The sequence below is a fragment of the Rhyacophila brunnea genome, unplaced genomic scaffold, assembly GCF_057557595.1.
Source record: "Rhyacophila brunnea isolate RB1 unplaced genomic scaffold, BYU_Rbru_1.0 scaffold_10, whole genome shotgun sequence".
NCBI lineage: Eukaryota > Metazoa > Arthropoda > Insecta > Trichoptera > Rhyacophilidae > Rhyacophila > Rhyacophila brunnea.
The window spans coordinates 34,257,973-34,276,812 of record NW_028232752.1 but is presented as its reverse complement, the minus strand read 5'-3'; the positions used below and the strand labels follow the sequence as shown (position 1 = coordinate 34,276,812).

Genomic DNA, 18,840 nt, shown 5'->3' with positions numbered 1-18,840 from the left:
AAATAGAAACTGAATAAAATTCCTCGTCTACTTTCTGTATTAATGTAGCTTTTGCATAATTTGAAAAACTATGAAGAACAATAAAAACATATTTCGCAAAAATCTTGCTTGCGATGTACACTCGTATGTAACATTACGTAGGTACATGTATTCAATTGTATGTTTATATATCTATACTTCTCTCTTTGTTTTATCTTATCAATAATAAGAATGTAACATTCTTAAATCTTATGGATATTCAGTATTGAATAATAAAATAATAGGAACATGTACTTATATTAATATCATTACCACGATTCAATTAAGAAATTGGTTAATTGTCATTAGCATTACTGAAATTTGAAATCGTCAGTTACCGTTGATATTAGATATAACTCGCGCGAGTCAGAGACAGGACAGTAACTAAATGGATAAGAGCACTAAACCGGACAGTAAAAATTGTGAGTTCAACTTTTTTTGGATTTTCTTCTAATGAGATTTTAAAAAACTGAGTATCTTTAATAATAATCAACCATTCTTATATCTTGTTTATATACATTCAGCGTTGGATAAAAAAATACTTATTTAATGTTTAACTGTCGCAACTGACGAGTTCATAATAACTTATGCAATATACCTAATCGTTTTCAGTCATATTATAATCGTTGATCATAATTACTGTTTCAAAAACATTTGTAATTATTGAAATAGTTTGTCTCGATCACCGTCATATTGTCATCTCATAACCATAACATTATATTATGATAAATTATCAAAATGGCGGTTAGTATTTTTTTGTATAAGTATATGTTTCTTTATTAAACACCACAACAGGCCGAGAAGCCCAATAATAGTGGTAAGACTCCCAGGCTTGAGGAATTTACATGTTAGATTATATAAGAATACATATTAGATTATATATAGAAGATTATGGTATAAAGAAATTAAACGGAAATTTCAAATTATAAATATCATCACGGATATATTGATATAAATGTATGTACTCATATAAATACAGTATTTATGTGCATTATCGTTTCATACTATCCACTACCTATCCATATTATTGTTTTAATAACAATAATATTGTATAATATAATATTACCCTACATCATATGAATTATTTATTTTTATTACTAATGACTAGACGACATTATTGATATTGCACAAATTAATAATATTTTAATAAATTACTAATTTATTGATTAAATACTTATTAAAATGATAAGTTGAATCATTCATTTATTTACTGGTAGTTTTGTTTATAAATTATAATAAAATATTTTGATTATTCAAAACGTTGAGTATTTTTTGTTATAATTTAACAAATAATGCCTATATCAATACTATTATTTTGTCATTTAAAAACTTAGATAGTAACTTGATTTGCGATATTTTTGAAAATTTCACATAATCTAATAGGAACATGATTTCTTTCTCTATACAATTTAATCAGCAGATAACTTTACTCTATAAAAGCTGTTCATAATACAAAAATATGTAAAAACTGGATATATTCACAGACCTAAAATACAAATAAGTATATAGGTACAATGACATACCGTCAGTAAAATTAATATTTTGAATTATGGCTCATTTAAAAATATATCTATATATTAATTACGTAGGTAAGGAATATTTTAATGGTAAACGTGGTAGAAGAATCAGTCATGTTCACTGCACAAAGTTTATAATTAAATTTCGCAATAATTTAAAAATAAAAACAAACTTATCTGAATGTATTAATGAGATGTTATTAAAAATTTGAATACCCTATCTTTATAACAAGGCCCATGATTTAAATTGAAACTGATTTTGAGGCGATCGAGCAAATAAATATAATAATATATTACATTTTCTGAAAAAAAACATTATTTTTTATAATGGGGATGTGTAATATACACGTTAACTCGCAGTTTTAAAGAGCTTCTGAGGCAACTAAAATAGCTAGACTCCAAAACGGGTGCCTTCAGCACCTATGAGGTGAATGCCACTGATAATCCTCATTTACAAAAAGCACAATAAATTTTGTGTGCGATAATAATAAGTAGAGTGATTTGATAAGGTGTTTTTGTACAACCTATAAAATCGATTGTAGAACTTACTAAAAAAGTAATTTTCCAATTCAATTGTATCAATTTTTCAAAGCCCAATAAAATATAATTATTGTAGTAGACGTAACTGCATAAAGCATATATTTCTAAAAACCGGTATGCAAACAATTCGATAATCGTGGTAAATGATATTTTTATATTTTAGGGATGCGTTTTTTTCGATTGTGGTGTATTTTCAAATTAAAACAATATGTATATTTTTATTAGGTAATGAACCCTTACTTTGAATACATGTCAACAAAATAAAATTAAACTTAGATATTGCTAATATCTTTTGAATTTATCGATTTTTGTATGTATTAAATATGTATTAAAAATAACTATTGAGAGTCACAAAATGAAAAAATTAATCACAATTGGAATGACTGAATATTTTAAAATAAAATACGCTATAAATTTCTGGATAAAACTAGAAATGAAAAGTAGTCGAAAATTCACATAACTGTTTCTAAACCCATTAAAGAATAATATACCATGAATGGTTTTATAAATGCCTTGTCAACATCATTAGATTTTAATGTTGTAATATGTAAATTTTAAAGATTGTTTTAATATCTCGGCGATCGCTATAAAAAAATAACGGTTCTTCTAAACGTATTGAAAATATTAAATATAAAAGTTCACTTCTTGAACAGTCAATATACGTATATATCTATTATAATTTATCTTACTTTACTTTGCCCACAATAATATTATATAACACACAATATGCTATTTATATCAATTACTGAGAGGCTTATATATATTACAATAACTACTCTATGATGAATAAGGGAAAATACTTTTTTTAAGTTGCAATCAGTTATCACAGATGAGTTATTTTGGTATACATGTTTTATCAGTTTTTACTACCCGGAATTATACTCTCTCGTATATATTTAGATTCCGATTTCAAACTAGATCATGTCAAAACTTATAAATCGCACTTAAAAAGAGTTAGAACTAGGGTGACGATGATATTTCATTGTCTTGACTACTTGGATTCACTGGAACTCGAAAAGTTTTTTCAACTATTATATTCCAAGTAATGCATTATTTTAATCTTTTATTTTTTCCCATTTTCAAACATTAATATTCTGGCCTAGTAACTAATTAAATCAATATTAATTTATTTACTCTCCACAGAGAAATTTACTAACGTAATATTGTATCTGACTCATTATTTTTGCCATGAATATGCATATTATTCTGTACCATTTAAAACGATACGAGGAATAAATATGTTAACCCTCATCCACAATATCCGATTATATGAAATTATAACTTTACTTTATGACGTACCAAAAGTTATCAACAATATGTTTTCAAACTATTTATTTAATCTACTACTGTATATTTGGCGTTACTAATAGTTATACAAATTGTATAAATTCGTTATCAATTTCGTTACATTTTAAGATTGAATAGTTTAATTTCACGCAATAGAAAATTCCACATAATATTTTGTCATAACATTTTGCATTACTATATGCACATAATATATGTTAAACTTTATATAATCATAGATGCTATATATTTATATCTTTGATGAAACAAATATTAAAAAGTAGCATTTAAAAAAAGATGTGTATATTATTTAAAAACAATCCCAAGAATACAATAATGATAAAAACAATTATTATTGTCATAAACAGGTTTCGAAACCATCGTAATAGATTACTTTTGCTTCTCACTGTACTGTAATGTTAAGAAATAACAATTTTAAAGTCATTAATTGGTACTATATTGTGGTTATAACGCAAACACACAACTATTAGTATTACACCGATAGATCTACTAACAATTCAAAATGAATACATACCAATTACAGATCACGACACAAACTGAAAATTTTCTAGCGAATCGACGTCTTATAATGTAGTCAATCTGATAACTAGTGCTGGGCCTTTATTCGCGTTCACGTATTTATACACCTGATAATATTATTGTACAAATAACGCAGACTTTTGTCAATTTTATGTAACTCGTTAATTGCCGGTTCCAGGAAAAATAAATTTATTTTATAGATTATTTTTTTTTTTAGTAAAATCTCCAGTATAATTTATTTAGAGATTGCCTAAACCGCGTACGTTTCTCTGCAGACAATTAATTTACGTTATATCAAATGAACTAATAATAATTATGACTACAATGCATAGTAGTTAACCATTTAGTAAAGCAATAAAGTGAATAAAATGGCAATTTCGGCTTAGGCGATCGAATTTGTTAGTATTTTTAAAATTCCGACTTTCTGTAAATTTAAAAAATGTTAAAGTATGAAAATTGAACAATATAAAATAATAGTTAATATAAATTATAAATAATTTAATGGTTGTATTATTAGTGGTTTCTTTGAATAAATGCACGCATAGTCAATCTAACTTTTGGACAATAGGGGAGGGGTACTTGAATTACATTTTATTATTCCAAGATGTTTTACGATGTCTATATTAACTTTATGGTTATTCTATGCTATGGCAATATTCTGGAATGGATAAAAAATGTACTTGTATAAATCATTTTATTGACTGTATTTCAAAATTCTAAAAGAAACTCTCCAATCCGTATTATCAAACGTTATTTGTAATAAAACACGGTGGTGAATACACAATTATGGTTATATTGTAGTGTAGTGATTATTAATTTTGTTAAAAATCGCAGTAAATCTTGTGAGTCTGTCCCCGTGTTCAATTATTCGCGTGTTAAATTGTCTGCGCGGTCATTTGCCCGGTTACACTATAAAATAAACAATAATCATTCGATATAACTACAAAGTCAGTGTAACTTACACCTACATATATATTTGTAACGTATTTGTGATATAACTATACAATGCTTTTTTTTTTAATTTTGAACAGTCCGTAATACTTTCAGTCAGTCACAACAAGACTGAAATAGTTTGATCTATATTCTATATTATGATGCATAGTTCAGACCAAGATGCATATAAGATTGCCGATAAAATAAACTCATGTCCACATCTGCAAACATTTATATATTTTTAATGTATTTTGGAGAGTCCCGATCGTACCAATTTGGCCGCTTTAATCAAAACAACATTTACAAAACTACGCGTCCCTACTACCACCGATGAAACAGAAGAAAATATTCCCCAAATATGGCTATACTTCTTGCTTGGTTGTCAAGACATTTCCACTTGTTTTCTGTCTGCAACGGAATATAAAACGACCGTATTGTCTTTTTTATCAATTTCTCGTAAAAAAATCAGTTAATAGATACATCCAGTATCCACTCTGTAGAGTGTAGAGGCCCACATGATTTTATTAGGATCGGACATGGTTAAATAATAATAATTATTATTATTATTATGGACAATTGTGTATGTTGGTTTGGACTAGGCTTAACATCACAATTAGAATATACTCTTCTTCTTCTCGGTTGTTCTCTCATAGATGTGGATCGTAACCACCTTGAAATTCCATCTTCCCCTGACTAAATATTTTATGCCAGTAAAAACGGTCACTAACATGCTTTGTTTGCTTCAGGTGGGCTCCAATACTACTATCGATTTACAATTAACAATTTACTAACATTTTACTGAACAAAAACTGGTTATTTTGGACAATAAAAACAAATAACTAATCTACTGAAATGCGAATGTCTTCATAAATATCTAGGGCTAATTTTTATGTCATCATCATCAGCCTAAATCTATCTACTGCTGGATGAAGGCCTCTTCAATCTGCTTCCACTTCTCTCGGTCCTGTGCGTTGCGTTGCCACGTACTTCCGCTGAACTTATTTAGTGTGAATGTGGCAAAATATCGCCCTGGTACGGAGTGGTGAAAAAGAAGTTTGTTATTGCTCTGGAGTCTGGGTCAAACATAATGAAATAAATAATGAAATAAATAATGAAATAAAAATCGTAACTCATACCAATACGAAGACATGCAGACACAGATTAATATCGCTTGTTAACTTCCGTGCGGGCTGATTTATTAAAATAACATAAATAGGTAGTTACCTACTAAACATTGAATAGTTATAATTAGTACCCACCTAAATCATCATCACAATTGACATACTATACAATAATCACATTTAAAACAATTATACAATGGTGCAGAATTGATCAAACATTTTTGTTTAAATTTACACGATAACTAAAAAACCCGACATATAAAAATGCTTATAAAAAATCTAATAAAAATACTGCAATAAGCTAAAAGTGACTTTGAATCAAGAATAGTATTGTTTTCAGATTTCTGTTGCATTAAAGAAATCATTCTTACTATTATTATAATAGTGTGTGTCGCATATCTCTATTACTTTATCAAGGTTATCAATCTTCAATGATATTTTTTCCTTAAAACGGTCAATCACTTTTTTTATAAAAACACTGAATCCTTGTTGAAAACAAGACAACAATTTAACTGTAGAAAACAGTAATTCTTTAAATAAATAAATATTTGATATTTGACGTATTAAAAACAGAGGTGAACAACCCGCGCCTTGTGAGATGCGGTCCTTCCTGCCATCTATTGAAATCGGCGGAGAAAACTCTTAGCATATCGAAATAAATAACTAGACTAGGTATTTTAAATGGCAAAATGATTTACCCATTAATTATGTATTTAAATATGAATTGTGCTGTAACTTAACGTTGATATACACTGTGCTTTTGAATTATATCATGCTGTAGTTTGGTGTGCAGCGGATATTTGAAAATCAAATTGTGAGTTCCGGTTCTAAGATTTAATACTTTAGGTGGAGACCTAAAGACATCATTATCTACGATACTTGTAACATTTAACCTAAGCAACTCGTGAACAATCAGAATATAAATAAATTGGTCCTGCTAATAAAAAAAGGTCTTGTATCACTGATTCAAAACAACTCTTGTTCGGCTCAATCGGGAAACAAATACTCAATAATCAATAAACAAGTTCATTTCAAATGTTTGGTAGAAAAAGCATTATAGACATGTTTTTATTCACAGATATCATAATTATTTAATCAAATAAATTCATTTCATATTCAAACAATCATAGAACTTTTGTTTCCAATAAATCTTCATATTTTTAATTAACTATTTAATTTATTAATTGAATAAATAATTCGCAAGATTTGAAAATGTAACATTATTTATGTTGAACATACATATTTTGAAAACACCTCAGGTAAAGTAAGTACCTATCTATACATCTTAAATCTAAAAATCTTTTTTTTAATACGACGTTTTAGCCAAACAATTGATAAGCATTTAATATAAAAAATGAAAAAATTCAAAAAATGACAAGTACAGCTACAATTAATATTAATATTATAATTAGTAATTTGCCTAATGCGCTGATTCGTCAACAAACGCAAACAGAAATATATTTATTTTTTATATTTTATTATTATTCAATACTGAATATACACAAAGATAATGTAACGTTATTGAACATAATGCACAACTTGCAATATCTAGTTATATATTATATTCAATAATATTCTCAATAATAAATTATTACTACTTACCATTCGTCGACTATATTAAGTATTTAATTGCCTCAGTATGTCTATTATTAAATACAATTTACCACATTTCTATTATATTTTGTGAAATTAGAATTTTCTTGTTGTGCTGCGTGCTGGTACCTACCTGTTTTTATGCTTATACCGGCTACACACACTCCGTACTTAATAGTGACCGTAAAGATTTTTTAAATATTCTAATGAAGTCATCAAATTAATTAAAGAATTCGCAGTCAAAGCCTCGGTAAAATCACAAAAAAAAAAAAAAAAATTAAAGAATTCGATTCCAGATTCGCATTTATGCAAAAGTAAGAGGAAATGTTTAAAATTTTCTTAACTCCATTTACAAATGGAGCTAATAGAACTGCAATCAACCATAGAATTAAAGTGCATGTTCGAAGGGAATAAGTTTGAGTTTTATCAGAAATATATCCTCGTAGATAAATTTTCAAAATTAAAACGACTGGCAATGTGCATTACAGCAGCATTTGGGACTACATATCACTGCAAAGCGTTGTTTTCAAAATTAAATGTTGTAAAATCGAAGTGTCGCCGTAGGTTGCTCGATGAAAACACGACCAATCAAATGCGATGCGTGTCGGCTTAATTACCAGTCAATATGAAAAAGATATAAAACAATGTATAAAAACAAGTGTCACATTAATTATAAGGTAGTAAAATATTTTGAACAAGTTCTTTGTTTTTTTTTTTTTTATGTGTGGCCCACCTAAGCTTAGTAATATTTTTTTTTGCCCACCAAACGATTTGGGTTGGGTACCCCTGGATTAGACGCTTAACGTATTGTAGCAAGTAACCGCCTCAATACATAAATATGATAAACCACCGTTGATAGCCGCCTATAACCGCCTTGTGTATTGAATAGATCCACAGAAACAGTAAATAAACCAATATTTTAATATTGTCCGTACATTTTTTCCTACCCGAGTAATTATTGATTTTTCAAGCAAATGGTCAAATTTCCCATTTATTTGTTACACTTTTAAATAGGCACGTCCTCAGATATTTTAATGATATTATTCTTTTAATACTCCAACTTTATCAGATATCACGTGATTATTGAATGTGAGTAATGTTTAATTATTGTATTCACTGATTGCAACGCGTATTAGATGAATTTAGAAATTTTATTCACGTGAAGTAATAATGAACGTAAATAACGAATTGTCTTTAAAATATAATATATCCAATGCAGTGGCTGGTTACTATAGAACAGATGAGATGGTCTCTTTGTCAGAAGTTACCAATTGGCTATTTTTTTTTAAATAACTAGATAATAGTCAATAATTATTGATTTAATATACAATGGCGGTGATCGCAAATAGGCTTCTAATATATTATACAATATACTGATTACACAACATTGTCGATGCATTTTAAATGAACTGTTGTTAGATATGAATTTTAACACCTTATGGAACTAACTGAAAGTTGGACTCGATCTATTATATCGCGTATTATCAAAAGTTAGATAGGTAGATACTATTGATTGTTATCCGGGGATGGTTAGAGAGAGAGAAACTAATAGAAAGAACTTCAGTATGATCCATACCAGCATAGCTATATTCTAAACTAAATAGTTAGCACGGTATCACGTTTTCGTCATTTTTATTGCTCTAAAATAACACGGATATCACTGGGAGAAATTCCATAAATAAAGCGGTTATTTACAATAATTGTTAGTACAGTTAACTCGGTCATGGGTGGTAGTGTTAAAAAATATCAGGCCTGACAGCCCGGGATAATTATTACCTGTCTGAATACGACATATCATTTCTCTCACTTTTATTATTAATTTTAGACTTTAGTGATATGTTAGAATAGCTCTATTTACATATTGAAAATATGTGAGTCAAATAATATATTGAAATATTGTTTTGCTTATTCGAAGATTTTCGGATAGACTCTTTATCGTAATATATTTGATGACGAACCTAGGCTTGATTATGATAATGCTCTTTGCACGATGACGGGCGAAGCGGCAGTGTGCGATAGGTACAAATAATTTTGTCAGGAACCTATACCTACACCTAAATACATGGAGCATGTTCAATATATCGCTTGTGGGATGAATTTTGAATAAATCATTAATCGTGTTAAATCACTCACAATCTGTTTGCCGCAGGAATAAGAGAAAGAGAAGATTTGAATTCTTACACTTTGAACTGAGGCGTAATTCCGTCTACTGTCGCGCATTCGACTCATTTCATAGTATGAGAATAGTTTGAAAATGAGTGCCAAAAATAAGATAAAAACTCATTATTTTCACGACGAATGGGAAATTGAGTTTTTCACTGGCAGTTTTGACACTGGACTTACCATTATTTTAACGAGAATATTACAATATTATAAGTCTGTATTTATTTCTAATAAAAATCATGATCGATAATAAATGGTATATTCAACTGGTTAATTGTTGTATTGGAATTAAATAAGTATTTATATTATTATATAACTGAATATTATTAAGGTAACCCTATGAAAAGAGGTACCTCTATGAAAAAACATATTTTGTAATTCGAGATAAAGAATAAAATAAAAAGAACGCATTTTGATAGAAAGAATAAATATAGAATTGATACGTAATAAATATAACGATAATCTAATTTTTCTACACTCCACTGCTTAGATAACTTAATAACAAGTGAGATCCAGGAATATAATATGTTGAAAACTTCAGGTCATGTTTCGAAATATTCCCCATACGGGTTTTCCCATTAGTAGGTATAATAACCTAATTTATTTTCTACAGTAGAAATTATAGTGGGGACAGGGCTCGAAATGGATCAGAACGCACAGGAGCGCCGTTCCGGTTCGTAACATCCCCAAAATTATCGCTCCGTCTCGTGAAAATATTAATTTGACAGTCCGAGCGATATATGCCATATAATAAAAAAATCTAACACACTTATTTTTTTTAAATAGAATACAATTAGATAATAATGTTAGGTAATATTTTCGTAAAATTATCGAGCGCTCCGGCTCGTAAAATTTTATATTTTGAGCGCTGAGTGGGGACAATAATAAAGTCGACGCGACGTTTGTCTATAATATTGGACAATTTTTATCGGGTTGTGAAAATAGATCATTTATTTATAGCATAATAATATTAAATCAACCATTAGAACATATTTTACAACACTGATGTAAGTTATTCAATAATCGTTCATCAGCTGTTTATGTTTAATTTTTAAAATAGTGGTATGGCTATTACAACTATTATTATATTTTTAGCACTGTCTAATAAATTAGATATTAAACAAATAAATAATAAGATTAATCAACAAACGAACATGATATAACTATAATATTAGCTTTGTTAGTTGGATATATTCACAAATCATATTTTGAAAGTAGCTGTTAGTATAAGGAAACTCACTCTTTTGTCTATGGTCTCAAAATGGTGGCGGCTGTCAAATGATAAGATGTATCAAAAACAAACAATGGCGATGTTTAACAGACATTTGTGAGCGATTCACTCACTGTACTATTCTGTCACACACGTACGAGTTCATTCTACGGCATACATCAACTAACTCTTAACTCCACAATAATAATATTGTCTATGAGTTTACGCAGGGCCGTACTTAACGTATTAATTAGCATCCATTGTGGCCAAGCGTAATTGATGCTAAATATTGAAAAAATATTTTCTTATTAATCTTTTACTAAAATGAAAATAGTCTAATATCATAATATTTAAAATTCTACTTAAATATATTTTTAAATACTTATTATATTATTTATATTAATTCATTTTGGAATGTATTCTTTATATTATAATGTAGTTAGACAATATATATTGTATAACTGTAAGCAATCTGTATGTAAAAAAATGGAACGGATGTGTTCACAGTTGAATTGAAGTTGCCGATATAATTTTTGGTTGTAGCCTGTAGGTACAATATTCACTAAAATTTGTCAGTTTTTGTTATTAAGGCCTTAGGTGTCAAGACATTATATTAATTTGAATAAAACACAAATACCATATAAGTAATTGACACATACATTATACAAATTTGAAACCATTGAAAAAAAATCAGTATAATATTCTCACGTAATAGAGTATTTTCAATACATATTATATTTTGTTATTGTTTTGAAATTCAATTTTCTACAACTGTCTCTTCATCACTAATTATTGCATTATACCAGATCCGTTCCCCTACCTTAGTGTGTGCTGTAATCCGTAGTCGAGTGACAGAATGTCCACTGCTGAATCCGATGTTTGCGGGTTTGTATTCCGCATTTGGAATCCGCATGTTATTTTTTTTTGCAACATGGACATTATATGTCGAACAAATAGCTAATAACCATTCCTCTTTTGAAACCTTTTCGTAATGCAGTCAAGATCCACACCGAATTTGAAAAGCAATTTAAAAAAAATACCATATAGTATTGTGTATTATTTTAATTGTGTTCTAACCAATGTAGGTATAGTTTATATTTCACACCTAACGTAAAGCAAGTATTAGCGAATTCCCCTTCCCATTAGTAGGCCAGGTATTCGAATGGGTACTAATAATTGGATAAAATTCATGTTGTTTTGTTCATGTATGTTTTATTCCATATCTAGGCCAATAGGAATGCACAAATAGCAAATCACAACTATTTTAAAACATTGGATATCATAAAAATAATTTCTGAAATTTTTAAAGGGATCGCCTACTTATATAAGATAATATATCGTCACTGTTCTGGCAGAAGACACTAATTCGAAAAAATGACATATTGAGTTAGTTATACCAAAATGTTCCTTATTTCAAACTTTACCGTCTGGAAACCTTTTTAATAGATAAACATTCTTTATTTTAAAGTCATCCTTTTTACGATTACTTAATAAACTCACATGATTGACCATTTCAAACATTTAAACAACTTCAAAGTCAAATTACTCAAAACTAGTATTCTCCAGTTAGTGTGTTCTGCCAGAACAGAGACGATATATGAACAGCGTGGCGGTAAAATCTCTCAAGCCGAGTCTGAATATAAGTAACATAATAATATAATGCAGGCATCCATACTTTGGCCATTGGCAAAACCTAACATTATTATGTCATACTTGTACAAATAATGGCGGCTTTAAATGATAATCACAGTATAATAAAAACTAAATGATTATATTTGGTAGTATCCGAATATTTTTTTTGTACATTTTAAAGTCAATCTGAAAAACTATACAAAGTAGAATCCATCAGTAGGTACGTGATAAAAATTAACTAATTATTTTTGAGATTTATTATTTTAAAACATTTATCTGAATTTTGTAAATCCTTCTGTTTAGTTCACTTATTGATTGATTGAAACGAAAAATGAGAAAAATCAGAAAAGATGAAATAATAACAGAAATAGTCCTAAGTGGCTTCTTTTTAAATGTGTTATCTTCTCTGTGATAGTTATTTTAACCTTGGCATAGGAATGAGAATTGAACACTGGTTTGCCTTACCAGTACTTTTTTATGGAGTCATAACCTGAATATTGACATAAGCTATCGAACCCAAGAGGTGGGCATCTATTAACTACTGCGTTGAAGAGATGCCTAGTAAGCAAGGCCCTGGCAGAAGACGAACGTTCTAGGTCAAGAATCTCAGAGTCTGATTTAAGTTGAGTACTCTATTTTTATTTAGAGCAACAATATGAAAAATTTCACAAAAATTTTATGATATGGCACAGAAAGAAGTTAGAAATATAACTATAGGGTTAATAAAAGAGGTGTTACATTATCTATAACTAATCAGGATAATTAAATATCTTCTGGATGGACAGAGACTAAAATGGAGATGTAAGTATTGAGATGGATGAAGAGAAAAATACAATAAAGTTTTAGTAAGAAATAAAAAAAAACTCCAATATGAATTATGTTATGTGATGAGGACATGGGCAATGAAATTAAAAGGATGATCGTAAGCGCTAACGGGCACTATTATGGTTTTTTTTAGATCCATTACATCTTCCAGGTTATCAATAAACATAAAAGTCCACCAACATAAAACACTTTTTAGACCAATCTTGTATTCAGAAATGTGTACATTAACTTTCAAAAGTTCTATGAGCCAATCAACGAAGTTGGCATCTGTCGATTTTGCTGTAAGGTAGGCCTGACGCCGTCAGATTTATCAAAATTCATCCATACTTTGGTTATTTGATGGCCTTTCGAGGCTTGTGAACACTAGACATAAGCGAAAAGTCTTTTTGAGGTGGCCAAGATCTAGCTTTGGTTTTAGTGTTAGAGAAGAAGATGATTAAAAATAGTATGTATAAAATTATACAAGTCATACTGCAAGAGAACATTTGATGAAAGAGGATGAATTTTTTTTTTTTGAAAATTTATCACCATAGAATGTAGATGGTAGCCATTAAACATGTAGGTATAATATACTGTACGATGGCGTACATTGTACGTGATACATAATGTTTTGTAATACTAACACCCAACTAAACATTCCAAATAATTCATTGCGTAAAAAAACTTTTTGCTTGTTACTTTTTTTAATTTAATCTCATTCAACACGTTTTTTTTATAAATTTACTATTTTTAAATTACTTTATTATTTATAAAATTACTATTTTTCTGGTCAATGCATCTCAGAGCATAAAAGTGTAATTTTGCATACATATGAGATGATTTAAACATTAATTAGCCTTTGTAACCTTTTTTCAGCTTCACTTCGTAAAGGTGCTATGAGCGTAATACGGACTCATACTTAGAAGCGCATCCAAGTAGGCAGTCTTCTACCACCCTGTCCGGAAATTTGTACGTATGCAGTTCGCCGTATCACACTTCAACGTGAAATGTTCAGATGGTTCTAGTCGATTTACTTTACAGGATGCCAGCGGAAAACAAATTTTGAAAACAGTCGATATACTGGATTATTTCTTAGGTTAGGTTAAGTAAAATTGGAACATTTTTGTCTGCAATGCTCAACGAACAACGCGTATTTGTACCGTATAGTATACGGTGTTCTCTTTCCGATAAGAAAGCTCACGGCAAACTGTGCTACGGTGAAATGTAATACGTAAAATTTACATGTAATCTTTACCACACATTCCCACTGTCATTCTTAAACTTAAATTAACATTTTTTTCTTTGGCTGAGTACACTGAAGCATTACAAATTAATAAGCAGCAAATGTATTTTACTGTAATAAAGAAAAGAAGTGATATGACGAGTCCACCCGGGTTCCTCGTGGTTAATTTTAAAACAACTACCAAGTGAAATGGTCAATAAAATAAAATTATGAATGGTTATTACTTCCCTTTCAAAATCTTATTGATAGCATATTTTATTACAACTGAACATACACAATATTTACATTTTCACGATTCAATTCATACCGCGATCAACCAAAAACCATGTTATCGACGCGTTGGACACAATACGAATAATATAATATATTTTTCTCACTCAGATAATAAATAGTCAAAGATTTAAATATCATAAGTTAGACGTCTATGCCTTGGTAATGCATTACTCGCTTCGACTCCAACTGTAGACAACAGGGGTTTCTTCAAAATCTTTGAGTAAATTATTGCATATCTAAATCCTAACAATATGATTGACATAACAGAATTGTCACATCATACTATGCCGTCGATTGGGCGTAATTGGACCATTCGAACCGTGACCATGGGTAGTCAAATCGGCTGCCCTCTCCGTTTTGTCAATCATTCATTGCGCCGCAGTGCATAATACAAAATAAAAATAGATAACTACCGCTATAGTACTATAATTAGTTGACGTTACACACAATACGATGAGATTGATACTACAATAGTCCATTTTGTAATCGTATTCCAATAGTTATACTATTGTAGTTAATTATGATTTATAATGGTAATATTACTCTATTAAGCCTTTATGTGACGCTAAAAAACAAACATAGGGATCTCCATCATAACTGAAACTGAGTAAACCACATTTTTTTTTCTTTTTGGGGTTAATTTGTATCCGTTAGCTAATAATTTTCTAATTTATTAACTAACATTTTTTTTATTTATTAACTACTAATATTTAACAAATATGATTTAAACAATGCTCAATAATCACAAATCCTTAATAAACAAGAAATTTATATTTTTTAATTTTGGAGATGGCCATATTTGTTATGTATCATCTAGATTTGACCAGGTTTGAAATAAATACTATTGGACGTGGACAGTTTTGTATTACACAACTACTAAGGACACTATTTCAACGTTATTTGCATTATTTTCTATTGTTAAATAATTATCACGCTAAAAAAACTTGAAGAGCACACCGTTTACACACAGAGCTAACTTTCTTGTAACGGGAGCCATCTTGATAAATTGCCGCGGCATGATTCGCCATTTTCAAAAAGTATTAGGTACTTCGAGATTGGCTAAAAGAAATCTGACCATTTTTGATATAAAAAATCAATGGATATGACTAAGTTTAAAAAAAAATCACATCTTTTATCTGAATTAATTTTTGTAGCAGAAACTGGGGCCATGTTTTAACTGAATATTATTATGTAAAACAACATAGTTACTTAATAATACCAACCCCAACCCATCATCTCAAAAACATCAGAGACTGGAGATTGCTACGTTTGATTTGTAGCATAACATATGCATTGGTTGCGCAAAACCATGATTTAATAATATTACTTTGTAAATGTTTTTTTTAATATTATTTCATGCTAGAACAATATCAATTCATTGGAATGCTATTTTCAATTGCTAATATAGAGTTGATATGTTATGCTTTAGTATTGTTACTATCACGATTACAATCAAAAGCGATTACAAATTTTTGTCACGCACTTATGTCACATCTTTGACAAATATGCTAGGACTCCGCATGATCCGCATAACTAAGTAGTCCCAAAATATTGCGATAATAAGGACTAATCTTAAAATTAAAAATAAATAAATGGGATCAATAGTTAAACATTATAACGATATAGTTGGTATCATACACAGCGGTGTTACTAAAGCGATATACACGCTGCAGTTCTAACATGGCGCTAGGCGCGAGCAGTAGCAATGGACCGAAGAAAGTGGCGCTAACTTTTTCTTGCCCTATGCCCCAGTACTGGGTAAAAGAAGAAGAAGAATAGTTTATATAAAAAAACTGGCAAACGTCGCTTTAATTTCTTCGATATTTTGACGCATAAATAAACAAATTAATTTTAAGAAAACTTTTTAGGTACCTACCTACCTATTATTCATAGAAATATATATGTCATTCGAAAGAATCATATTGTGGTTTACTTATAAGATGTTTGTTATGAAAAATATTGTTAATAGACCTCGCTATCATAGAGCAACATTTAATTCGGTGCGGAGCGTCTGGGACTCTCAAAATGTACTCGGTTATAACCAAATGACACCTATTCCACGCATGCATTCTGATGGTTCTGCTTTCCGGTAACGAATCATGGCGCCTTGCAAAGGCTCAGTGTAACCGTATACTGAGCTTCGAGAATAGATATTTGCAGGTATGACTTTAGGAATAACGACAGCGAACCAAGTAGGATAGCACGCTGAGGGTGAAGGGGAGACCTGGTTCAGCCATGCACTGTGAGTGCCTGAAGAGAACTTCAACCTGGCTTGCCTGTTTTTCAAGCCAACCAGATTCCAGCGTCTTTCAAGGCCGCTCAATACTATCTATAGAGTGTATACGGTGAAGCTACAGGATGTTGATATGACCTGGAATGACGCAAAAAGACTGAAAGGCGGTAGAGATTCTTGGAGATGACTTGTGGTGTCCATAATATGCTCCGGCTAAGGGACGGATAAGGCGGATTTTGTTTTGTATTCTACTGATATTTTGTCTCTAAACAGTAGGTACTGACTCAACATTAGAGTATACGCTTTATAACTTTGCACTTTTTGCGCTCTTACTATACTGATACGCCTCTTTGTCTGATTACCTCGCATAAAATTAGATCAAATAATATTTACTTGTATTAATATATTAATATTTTGTAGTAATGAATAGACATATAATATACTTACGTGAAAAATAAATTTTTAGATCATATTACATCATTTTCATCCTAGAGCCGGAATGTAAAGTTATGAAGCATATTATACTCGACCTGATATAATTTCATTTTGCAAACAGTATTAATAACCTAAAATCTCAAATGGAAATAGGCGGGACACATATGCAACTAAAGAAGATACAATCACTAGACAAATTTAGTCATCCAGTGGTACCCAAGCATATAAAACGTCCAAAAAGTAAACTTGGTGACCGATGAATTCATGAGATAGTTCAGTTCTGCGGAAGTACGTGACAATGCAAATCACAATACGAATGGAATCAGCATGGAGAGGCCTTCTATCCAGGTTTTGATTGATCCAGGCTGTAGGCTGATAATGCCATAGTTTAAAAATAATAAAAAATAACTACATAACACAGCGTAATACAAATATATATTAAGTGTATACTTTTGCTCTTTTTAATATTCTATTATTGATATTAAACACGTTATTTTTAAATTTGATTAAAGGATGATATTGCTTTTTTCTTTATTTATTTCTTTATTAATATAATATAACAAAGTGCAATATACGTACACAGTGGAGAAGATACTGAGTTTCTCGTCTCGTCTTCCATGGATTGAAGGTTTAATTCCCGCAGCTAGACACATTCACGATTCATATAGGTACTATTTTTAAAATTGTATTTTATTGTTGTTTTTATTTAATAAAACGCAATTTTTATGTAGTACTTATTCCACTTTTAATCAAGAGATTAGGACCGGTTTCGTCCGCCTCAGAGGGACATTTTCAACTGAATACATTTTTTTAAAACAATATTTATCAAACAAAATCCAAAGCGAAAGAAATAATATAACAATAGGTACATAAATAATTATCCGTCCAATAATACCTTCTCAATAACCAATTCATTTAAAACTAATGAGGTTGGACATTAATATTTCATACTACGTCAGGGGCATTAAACAAATTATTTTAAATATTAACAAACCACAAAATATGAAACAATCTACGCTTACAATAACATTAATATCAACAAATAATTACGATTAGTCAAAATTTACAATACAAATTTATAAAAAAATAATAAAATAATAAAATTAACAATATTATCAATTATATGTGAGGATACATAAACCCATTAGAGATCACATAGCAGATCCAAAAAAATTCCAAATTGGTTAATGTGGTTAGATTGGGAAGAAACCGAAGTAAATACTGGAATACAATACACACGTATAGATCTACCATCGTAAGTTGGCGGCCGGTCGAATTTGAAACTAAAATTGTCTATCGAG

At 29.7% G+C, this 18,840-nt stretch overlaps 1 protein-coding gene across 4 annotated transcripts in view; it reads right to left on the bottom strand.

Annotated features, from left to right (window-relative positions):
• The window catches only part of LOC147079119 (angiotensin-converting enzyme-like), a 62,446-nt gene that overhangs the window by 20,739 nt on the left and 22,867 nt on the right, over window positions 1-18,840 (bottom strand). For 2 of the 4 annotated variants that reach the window (XM_085953471.1, XM_085953474.1), the window contains exon 1: window positions 3,895-3,971. The exons of 1 other annotated variant lie outside the window; for it this stretch is intronic. The gene's annotated coding sequence lies outside the window, so the exon portion shown is untranslated. Of the gene's footprint in view, window positions 1-3,894; window positions 3,972-10,949; window positions 11,132-18,840 lie in introns of those variants that run through there. One more of the 4 variants, XM_085953476.1, reaches the window with a different exon arrangement.